Source organism: Neopsephotus bourkii, unplaced genomic scaffold (genome assembly GCF_033783945.1).
Source record: "Neopsephotus bourkii isolate Nb327-2 ecotype Australia unplaced genomic scaffold, CSIRO-AGI_Nbou_v1 NB_1637, whole genome shotgun sequence".
Taxonomy (NCBI): Eukaryota; Metazoa; Chordata; class Aves; order Psittaciformes; family Psittacidae; genus Neopsephotus; species Neopsephotus bourkii.
The window spans coordinates 9921385-9930568 of record NW_026902112.1 but is presented as its reverse complement, the minus strand read 5'-3'; the positions used below and the strand labels follow the sequence as shown (position 1 = coordinate 9930568).

Sequence of the window (9184 nt, the reverse complement as noted above, 5' to 3'; positions counted from 1 at the left end):
GTTCCAACCCCTTGCCATGGACAGGGACACCTCACACTAAACCATGTCACCCAAGGCTCTGTCCAACCTGGCCTTGAATACCGCCAGGGATGGAGCATTCACAGCTTTCCTGGGCAACCCATTCCAGTGCCTCACCACCCTCACAGAAAAGAACTTCTTCATTCTATCTAATCTGAACTTCCCCTGTTTGTTTTAACCCATTACCCCTTGTCCTATCACTACAGTCCCTAATGAAGAGTCCCTCCCCAGCATCCCTATGGGCCCCCTTCAGACACTGGAAGGCTGCTATGAGGTGTCCACGCAGCCTTCTCTTCTCCAGGCTGAAGAGCCCCAACCTTCTCAGCTTATCTTCATACAGGAGGTGCTCCAGCCCTTGATCATTGCTGTGGCAATATCAAGTAAGCCAAGTAAGCAACTCAGTTCTTCCTGAAATGGATGCATATGATGAGAGTCTACTGCCTAAACGTAGGTGTTTATTGCCATCCAACACACCATGTGTAGCCAAAGTATTCTCCTTCTGACTGCAAAGCCTCTCTGGATTTGGTCTTTCAGCCACACCACCTCTGCTGCTTTCATATCAGTGCTAAGGGCTGGGTTGGACAGCACAAACCCTTGTCATGTCCATCAGGAGCTGGGGTACAGTGGATCGGGTACACCACACTCAATATACTTGCCAAGAAACTAGAATGGAAGTTCCCTTTTTCTTCGGTGTCTTCCAAAACATACAGAAGCAGAAGAAGTATACATTGAGTTGCCAGCCACAGTCCCCTGATCCCACTTGGACATTAGCTTTGCAACTCCACCACATCTCTGAAGAGGATACTCCTAATGAGTATTTCTACAAGACAAGAGTGAAAAATGGAGTAGAAATCTTACCAAACTACTGAGGGAGGAGGAGGGGAGTGAAAGAAACAAAAGGGGGAAAGATATTCTATTTCTGCTCTACCAATAGTGATCAGTGCTTTGGAACTTTAGGCTTGGCACTGGGAAAAATAGATAGATAGAGATGATAGATAGATAGATAGATAGATTGATAGATAGATAGATAGATAGATAGATAGATAGATAGATAGATAGATGATAAATAGATAGATGAAACAAAAAACAAGCTCCCATAAGCCACCCTTCTAATAGGAGCATAAAGGAAGTCTGGGATAGGTAGCACACAGATGGGACATTTTCCATACATGTTCACAAACTCTGCATGTTCTCAAAACCAGTCTAAACAACCGTCATGGAATAATACAGAATAGTTGATCCTGTGCTTTTTCTCAGTCCTTTCCATCTCTGTTTTCTCTTATTGCCTGAAAGACAGGAAAGCAAAAGCATGAATAAGTACTCAGAACATGCTAGTTTTACAGTAGCTCATTTTGATCAAGAAGTAATCAGGTAAAGATCTTTCTTAGAAGGTTTCCCATTCAGGGAACCACGTTTCCTCAGATACCCTAATTCCCTGGGTGGCTTGTTATCCCTGGGATTTTTTACGCTGTATCCTGAGAGTGACATGTGAAGAGCAAATCGTTTCTGCCTACTGTTTCTATTATCAGTATCTCCCACAAAGCTTTGTTTGATGCTTCTGATCTCTGGAAGGGAAGAAGAAAGAAATCCAATCCTGTTGAGTCTCAGCTTGCTAACTTCATTGCTGAACCAATGCATTAATCATGCGTTTGTGACAGAGTGGTGAGTTTAATGCACAGAAATGAGCTTGGAGTACTCTCAGGTTATTGGTGGGGACTGGGACATGCTCTGCTTTGGCTGTGAAGCACTTTGTTCTGGTTGTTGCTGCTGTGCCAATACTCCTATGCAAAATGCAATCCCACCATGTAAAGACTTAGTGCCTTTTGTTTGCACTGCTCTTTGGTTTGCAGATCTTGTCATCACTTCATATTTATGGCTTTTTACCAGTTGCTACTGGAAAATATTAATGAGCTGAAAAATGGTAGCAAATCTCACTCCAAAATCTCCTGGTAAAGCAAGCTTTTACCCTTTATCTTGTTTAAATCAGAAAGACTAAGTCACAATGGGCTGCAAGTGTTATATTTTAACTGGCAGTGAAAATAGAGACATATGTTTGGTCTTGTGGTATAATCACCAAGAAATTGTGGATGTGTCCTGGGTTTAGCAGCAGCAGTCAGCGGCTAGCTCAGTCGGTAGAGCATGAGACTCTTAATCTCAGGGTTGTGGGTTCGTGCCCCACGTTGGGCGCCAAAAAGAACTGTCGTGGTTTAACCCACAGCCAGACAGCTTGTTACCCACTCCCCCCCCCTTCTTGCCCTCCCCCTACTCCTGGGGGAACGGAGAGGAGAATCAAAAAGAAATGCAACTCCCACGGGTTGAGATAAGAACAGTTTAGTAACTAAGGTACAATACGAATCACCACTGCTACCACCAACGACAACAATGATAAGAGAAAACAGCAAAGGAAAGGAGTACAATACCACGCGCCGAACCACGAGTCCGACCCGGCCGACCCCCTCTCCTTCCGGGTCCCCCCCAGTTCCCCCCTCGGCATGACGTGCTGTGGTATGGAATACCTCTTTGGTCAGTTTGGGTCAGGTGTCCTGTCTCTGCTTCCTCCCGGCCTCCCCTCCTCCCTGGCAGAGCATGAGACTCACAAAGTCCTTGGCCAAACCAAAACATCACCTCTATCAGCTTTGTTCCCAGCCCGAAAGTCAAAACACAGCACTGCACCAGCTACCAAGAAGGAGAAAAAATGACTGCTGCTGCTAAACCCAGGACAGGATGGCACAAGAACGAATCTCAGGATCATCAAACCACAGATTCTGAAGAGACTGAAAGACTCATTTCATAGAATCATAGAATAATTCGGGTTGGAACTGACTTAAAGATCATCCAGTTCCAGCCCCCTGCCATGGGCAGGGAGGGCTCACTCTAGACCATGTGGTGCGAGGCTCTGTCCAACCTGGCCTTGAACGTTGCCAGGGATGGGGCATTCACAACTTCTCTGGGCAGCCTGTTCCAGTGCCTCACCACTTTCACAGTAAAGAACTTCTTCCTTATATCCAACCTGAACTTCCCCTGTTTCATGTGCAGGAAAAAGGGAGAATTCCTTTAACAAATCAAGGAATAGATTGTTGAAAGAACAACAAAACTGCAGTTAGGGACCAGAAACATGTAGCAGGGATGGAGCCTTTTCTGATGTCTGTGAAGAGTTATTATGAGGAGAGTGTTCTGCAGCTTTAATCAGTCAAGGCTGGGCAGGATAGTGTTCATTTAGTCTTTCAGCTTTAAAAAAAATGCACTATTAAAAAAAAAAAAACAGAACAAGTTTAATTTCAGAAATTAAAATTAAAAAAGAAAAGCCATTTTTTGAAATTGAACTTTTGAAAAATACTGATGCTTATTGGTATTATAAGAAAGCTTTCACACCCTTTTAGTTACCAAAAGCATCCATCTGAAATAGCAGGCTTTTGAAGGAATGTACTATTTGACTCCAAGTGAGCTATCCAAACCTCAGCTGCATCCTCCTGTGCTGCTGCAGAGTATCTGGGAGACATGCTGCTTTGCTGAGTGAAGATGATATCCTACAGAGAATTTGCATTCCACGCTTAGGTTCACAGATGCAAACCCCTACACACACACATCAAAGCTGGACAAAGTGAGCATTTTAACAGAGACAGTCATGGTATTTGCATATAACACTTAGCAAAGTAGTCTCCGGTCCTTCCATGAAGTTGTTTGGTGCTGCTAATTTCAGTAGGGTGGCTATTAAATCAGCAAGTGATGCAAGACCAGCATCGCCTGAAGTCTATATGAGCAAGCGAAGAAGATGGGGTAAGCAGTGGAAGTGAGCTGAGAGATAGTCTTCATTTCATCCTTACCATCAGGATGCATGCCATTACCCAGGACTCTACATTGTGTGTTGTACTCAGGCCATCTACAGGAATTGACTATTATTCTCTCTATCATTGAAACATCAGGTATTTCTAGCTTCTGAATGACCTCTTTTCCTTCTTCTGGACACTTAGAAAAGGATTTTGTATGAGACACCCTCTTCATCTCTCACTCTTCAGGCATACAAGGGTTGAAATGGAGCTGCTCAAGAAGAGCCTGAGGTTTTTTCACAGCAGCATGTATCTGAAATCACTCCCACTAATAGACTAGGAAGTTGGTTTGAATGTTTTTTGTTGGCAGAACACTAAGAATTTAAAAACGGTTGTACCAGGCAGCCAAAGGATCATTTGGTTCCCTATATCTCTTTCTAGTTGTTTCCAGTAATGCTTGGATGGGGAAGAACTAAATAGCTAGGAGTTTACAATTGGCAAGTTTAGAGGGAAATGAAGTTAAGACTTTTAATTGTAAGGGTAGTGAAGCAACAAAACTTGATAAAATAGCAGACTGGTCAGTGTCTGGTAACCTTTGCATTGCTGTGTCTTCCATCTGACTTGCAATGAATGGAGGGAGGAAGAGTGCCATAAGATGTTTGGGCATTGCTTAACAGAGAGCTTTTCCTTCCTCCAGAGATTGGATAATAAAAACAAACTAACAAAGCCAGGTGGCATGTATAGCGTCATGTCTAGGACTGCAAAATCTGAGAAACCAAACATGACCAAGAAGAGAACTCCATGTTCCCAAAACTGGAAGAACCATCTACTTCACCACCTACCCATACAAGACTACTTTCAGTAACACAGCAGTTGGTTTACTCAGAGCTGGTATATCTCTTTACATGGTAATGTGAAGAGATTTCACTTAGGAAGATAATAATTTCAAATTCCAGCAGTCTAATGCCCATTAATTTGTCCAGTATTTGTCATAATAACATTAATCCTGATGAGCTACTGTATAGTATTAGGACAATCACCACCTTTATGCTGCTGTTCAGTGCTCAGTAAACTCAACATCCGCTACCAAAGAACATTTGCGAGTAAACAATCCCCATGCCTATAAGGCTCCTTGAACACTACATCAAGCATTAAATGGGGTTGTTATTAAGGTGGGTTCCAATAATTCTGATGATGAAGCTGAGAATCTCCAGACTGAAGCAAGCTGAAAGTAGAAAGAATTTAATAAACATCACTGTGCCTTAGCTAAGAGTGGGACAGATCAGCTGGCTTTGACAGAGCAAGTCCATCATCATTCTACCCATGAAAGTGAGAACAAAAACAAGCCCAATGAGTATTGCTGATGTGCTCAGAAGTATAGGGAAGTCACTTTCATTGTCAGCAACCCTCATGTGTCCTGCTTTCAGAGAACTCTCTTATTTCCCCATCATCACATCCCTCTATAAGGCAGGGGATTAGCATCCTCATTAGAAAGATGAAGGAGAAGGAGTGGACGTTGGAAGATAAATGACTTCATAGTGTGACAGAGTTGCTAAGGTTGGCAGGCTCCTCTGAAGATTAACTAGTCCAACCACTTCAAATCAAGTTTAGCTAAAGGAGGGTGCTCAGGACCATATTCTGACATTGCATTTGAATTTCATGAGGATGAAAACTTCCAAACACTCTCTGTGAATGAGAACAAGTTCATCAGACACTGCTGTTTAACACAGGTTTTATGTGTTTCCAGCTTAAAATTGAGATCATTAATTTATGTCTAGGACATGACACCTACATTTCCTCAAGTTCTGGCATTAAGAATTATGTTGCATCCCACCAAAACGTCTGCAGATCCTAAAATGCAGAATAATGGGCAGCCTTCCACATCTTGCTGCCAAGCTGGGTTAGACACAGGCAGCAAACCCTCTTTTCAGTGGCACAGCACAAGGAACCCACATTGTAAATCCTGTAAATGAAGAACTTACAGAGGAAACTGGTTAAGTTATTCTTGTTGCTGCCCAATAAAGTGAGAATGAAAAAAATGGGGTTTTTTCTTCTTGCTCTCAGGACCTAACATTGACTAAATTCTGCTCTTAAACCAACTGCTTCCTGAGTGACATTTATCTATAGCTTTGGCTCTGAAAGTCTGTTCTGTTTTCCTGATGGGAAATCACCATCTGTATTTGACATTGTTTGATGATTAGCTACAATTACACACTGCTTTTTCAGGTGTTTGCTCTGGATAAAGATTCTTCTGGTTTAGTTGTTTGACTTCTTATAGAGCTTCTAATTAATCCAAAACTTTCTATTCTAAAGACCCTGTTTTCTCCCAGTGGCATTGGTTTCCAGCAATGATACTATTCGGCCATAGGGTGCCACTACTGGGCAAAGCATGTTGAGATCCATTGCACTGGCAAGAGCAGATCACAACTCCCTGTTTGCAAAAGATATGGCTCATTATCCTTGTTTCATATTTGTTAACTGCTCTTGGCACTACAAAACCAGCAAAAATACATATGTTAAAAAAAAATGGGAGATTTCCATGCTGAGAAGACAGTATTTCAAAACTGTATTTTACTAACTCTTATGTGACTGGGTTTAGTACCTTTGCAGAAGAAGGGGGAAGCAAGACATGTTTGATGGAAGAGGAATGTTCTGCTCAAGAGCAACACCTTGGAATTTTTATTGATTTAAAATAAATACCCTGATTTTTCTTTCCCTTGCTTGGCCTAATACCTCTGGTTTTGAAGATATTCTTCTGAATCAGGCTGTTATATGTGATACAACACTCTTTCCACAGAAGGTACAGAAAAGCTGGCCAAGTTGTCCTTTCAAATAGTGAGAATTCCATACTGGTGTCATAATAAAAGATTTCAGAGGAGATTTAAATCCCCCCAACTTTATTAAATGTGCCAAAACCAGTTTAGTAAGGTCATAGCAAGAACTTCAGTGCTTGTTAACACATATTGGAAGGTCTGCGCCTACCACCCATGGCCCAAAGATTAGAGGTAACTTGTTAGCTAAAAGCATGTACAGCAAGACTATCACCCCAGCTCTCAAAACTGGTGCAGAGTTAGACTGAGCTCCATAGTTCTCTTGCAGAAGAAGTCCCAGGGCATCCAATATATTTGTGTGGTTATAAACTCTGTAACATAGCAATCCAGGCAACATGGGTACTTTTGTCTGACACAAAGTACCTAGCTCATGGAAATTGGTGTAAGGGTACATTACCCTTCATCAGCCACCTCTGTGTATATCCTTCGCAGTGTTAGTTGTGCAACAATACTATTAATTGCACTTAGTAATAAGGGCAGAAATTTAAAGTGAGCCATACGACTATATGTGCTTTGTAAGGCATGTGGCTATGGACTTGGTGACAAGACCTGTCTTTACCCAGATGGGATAGTAGGGAAGGAAGCTGAGTCCTCCTCCACATCACTGGTGAAGACTATAGGAATTTTTTTCCCTATGCAGATGCTGTTGTTTCTCTCCCCCTACTGTTTGCTGCTTCTCATTTCCAGGGTCATAAAACCAGCTCAGTAATAGACTTTCTGTATTAATTACTCAGGTGAATAGAAATGTGGTATATTGCTGCTTAGACAGCAAATGTCGGCACCCGAAGTATCCACAGACCACAGCTCTCTTTAAACATAGCATCCACCTTTATGAATTGTTATTTTGCATTTCCTAGTTGATTCCTCTCTTGCTGATATGCTACATTCACCATGCAAATAGCACATGCTATCTGTATACTTGGAGCTCTAACAGACTGCAAATTGCCTCTGCATTAAGTTAGTTAAGTAGAAACATCCTGGGTATGCTACATGTGACCTGCAGTAAACACTGCCTGTGTCCTCACTCTCACCATCACACTGCAGCACAAGCCCTTTGTGATTAACTTGTACAACTTCACTCTTCTTATGTGCAGGTTTTGCCATTGGGTGCAATTCAATTGCCTAAACATAAGAAATGCAAAGCACTTCAGTGTGCGAAGGACTGCACAGGACTGAGAGATGTGGCAGAAAACCTACTGATGCTCCAGCTCCTTCTGTGGAAGCACCTGGAGGCTACAAGACATGCTCAGAATCATCTCAAATGGCATAAGATAGCTGTGTATGGAGATGTAATAGTATTTTACAGTCAAACAGACACAGTCTTAATGGAAAAATGAGACCCTGCCAGCCGTATGTATGCATTAATAGATAAAGTATTCCTTTTGCAGTTAACTTGCATTTTGTTCCCACAGACACACTATCAGGTTTGCATGTATCATGGTTTAAGCCCAGCCAGCAACCCAGAACCACACAGCTGCTTGCTTACTACCCTCCCCCTGCTCCCGAAGGGATGGGGAGGAGAATCAAAAGACTGTAACTCCCATGGGTTGAGATAAGAGCAGTCCAGTAACAGAGGTATAACACAAACCACTGCTGCTACCATGAATAATAATAATGATAAGGGAAATAACAAGGGAAGAGAATACAACCACTCACTACCTGCTGACTGATACCCAGCCTGACCAAGCAGTGATCTCGCCCTTCTGGGTAAATGCCCCCAGTTTATATACCAGGCATGAGTTCTGTGGTATGGAATACCTCTTTGGCCAGTTTGGATCAGGTGTCCTGTCTCTGCTTCCTCCCGGCTTCCCCTCCTCCCTGGCAGAGCATGAGGCTCACAAAGTCCTTGGTCAGAGTAAACATTACTGAGCAGCAACTAAAACCATCGATGTTAGCAGCGCTGTTCCCAGGCTGAAAGCCAAAACCACAGCAATGCACCAACTACTAAGAAGGAGAAAAGCGACTGCTACTGCTGAGCCCAGGACAACATGTTCCCTACAAACTGAAAGGACGTGAGTCAAAATAACCAGAGGCATCAAGAACCCCCACCTTGACATCAAAAGGCCCACAGTGTGTTTGAGCACAGCTTGTCAAGCTGCCACCATTATAACACTTCCCTTTGCCGCAGAAAACCAGAGCACAGCAAAACTGAATGAAAATAATACAATAAAAACATGGGTAAACACATAAGGAAAAACAAAAAATAAGGAAATTGCATGAGGTTTTATGTCACCCAGTATTTTTTAATACTCAAATCTTGTCTGTCCAGGGAAGAACATGAGTTACTCCCATGCTTGATATTTCTCTAAGAGGAGCTATTAAACTCATTAAAATACTCCAAACTGTAATTATCACCCTCAACTGTGAAACTCAAGCTTGAGAATTTTTGATCTTTGGCATTATTTACTGAAGTTGTCCCTGACTCAATAGTAATCTCACAAGAAAAACTGTAATCAATATCTTATTATAGAACTTTTTTGAGGCAAATTGGCTTTTATTCCATAGAAACCTACACATTTTCTTGGTTTAGTGAGTCTTTTCACTCTCACTATCTACTCCCCTTTCATT

General features: G+C 42.3%; 1 non-coding gene across 1 annotated transcript; it reads left to right on the top strand.

Annotated features, from left to right (window-relative positions):
* Window positions 1–2130: 2130 nt before the first annotated feature.
* Window positions 2131–2205, top strand: TRNAK-CUU (transfer RNA lysine (anticodon CUU)). The gene has a single exon. It is a non-coding gene; the product is annotated as a tRNA-Lys (tRNA).
* The last annotated feature ends 6979 nt before the right edge of the window (window positions 2206–9184 follow it).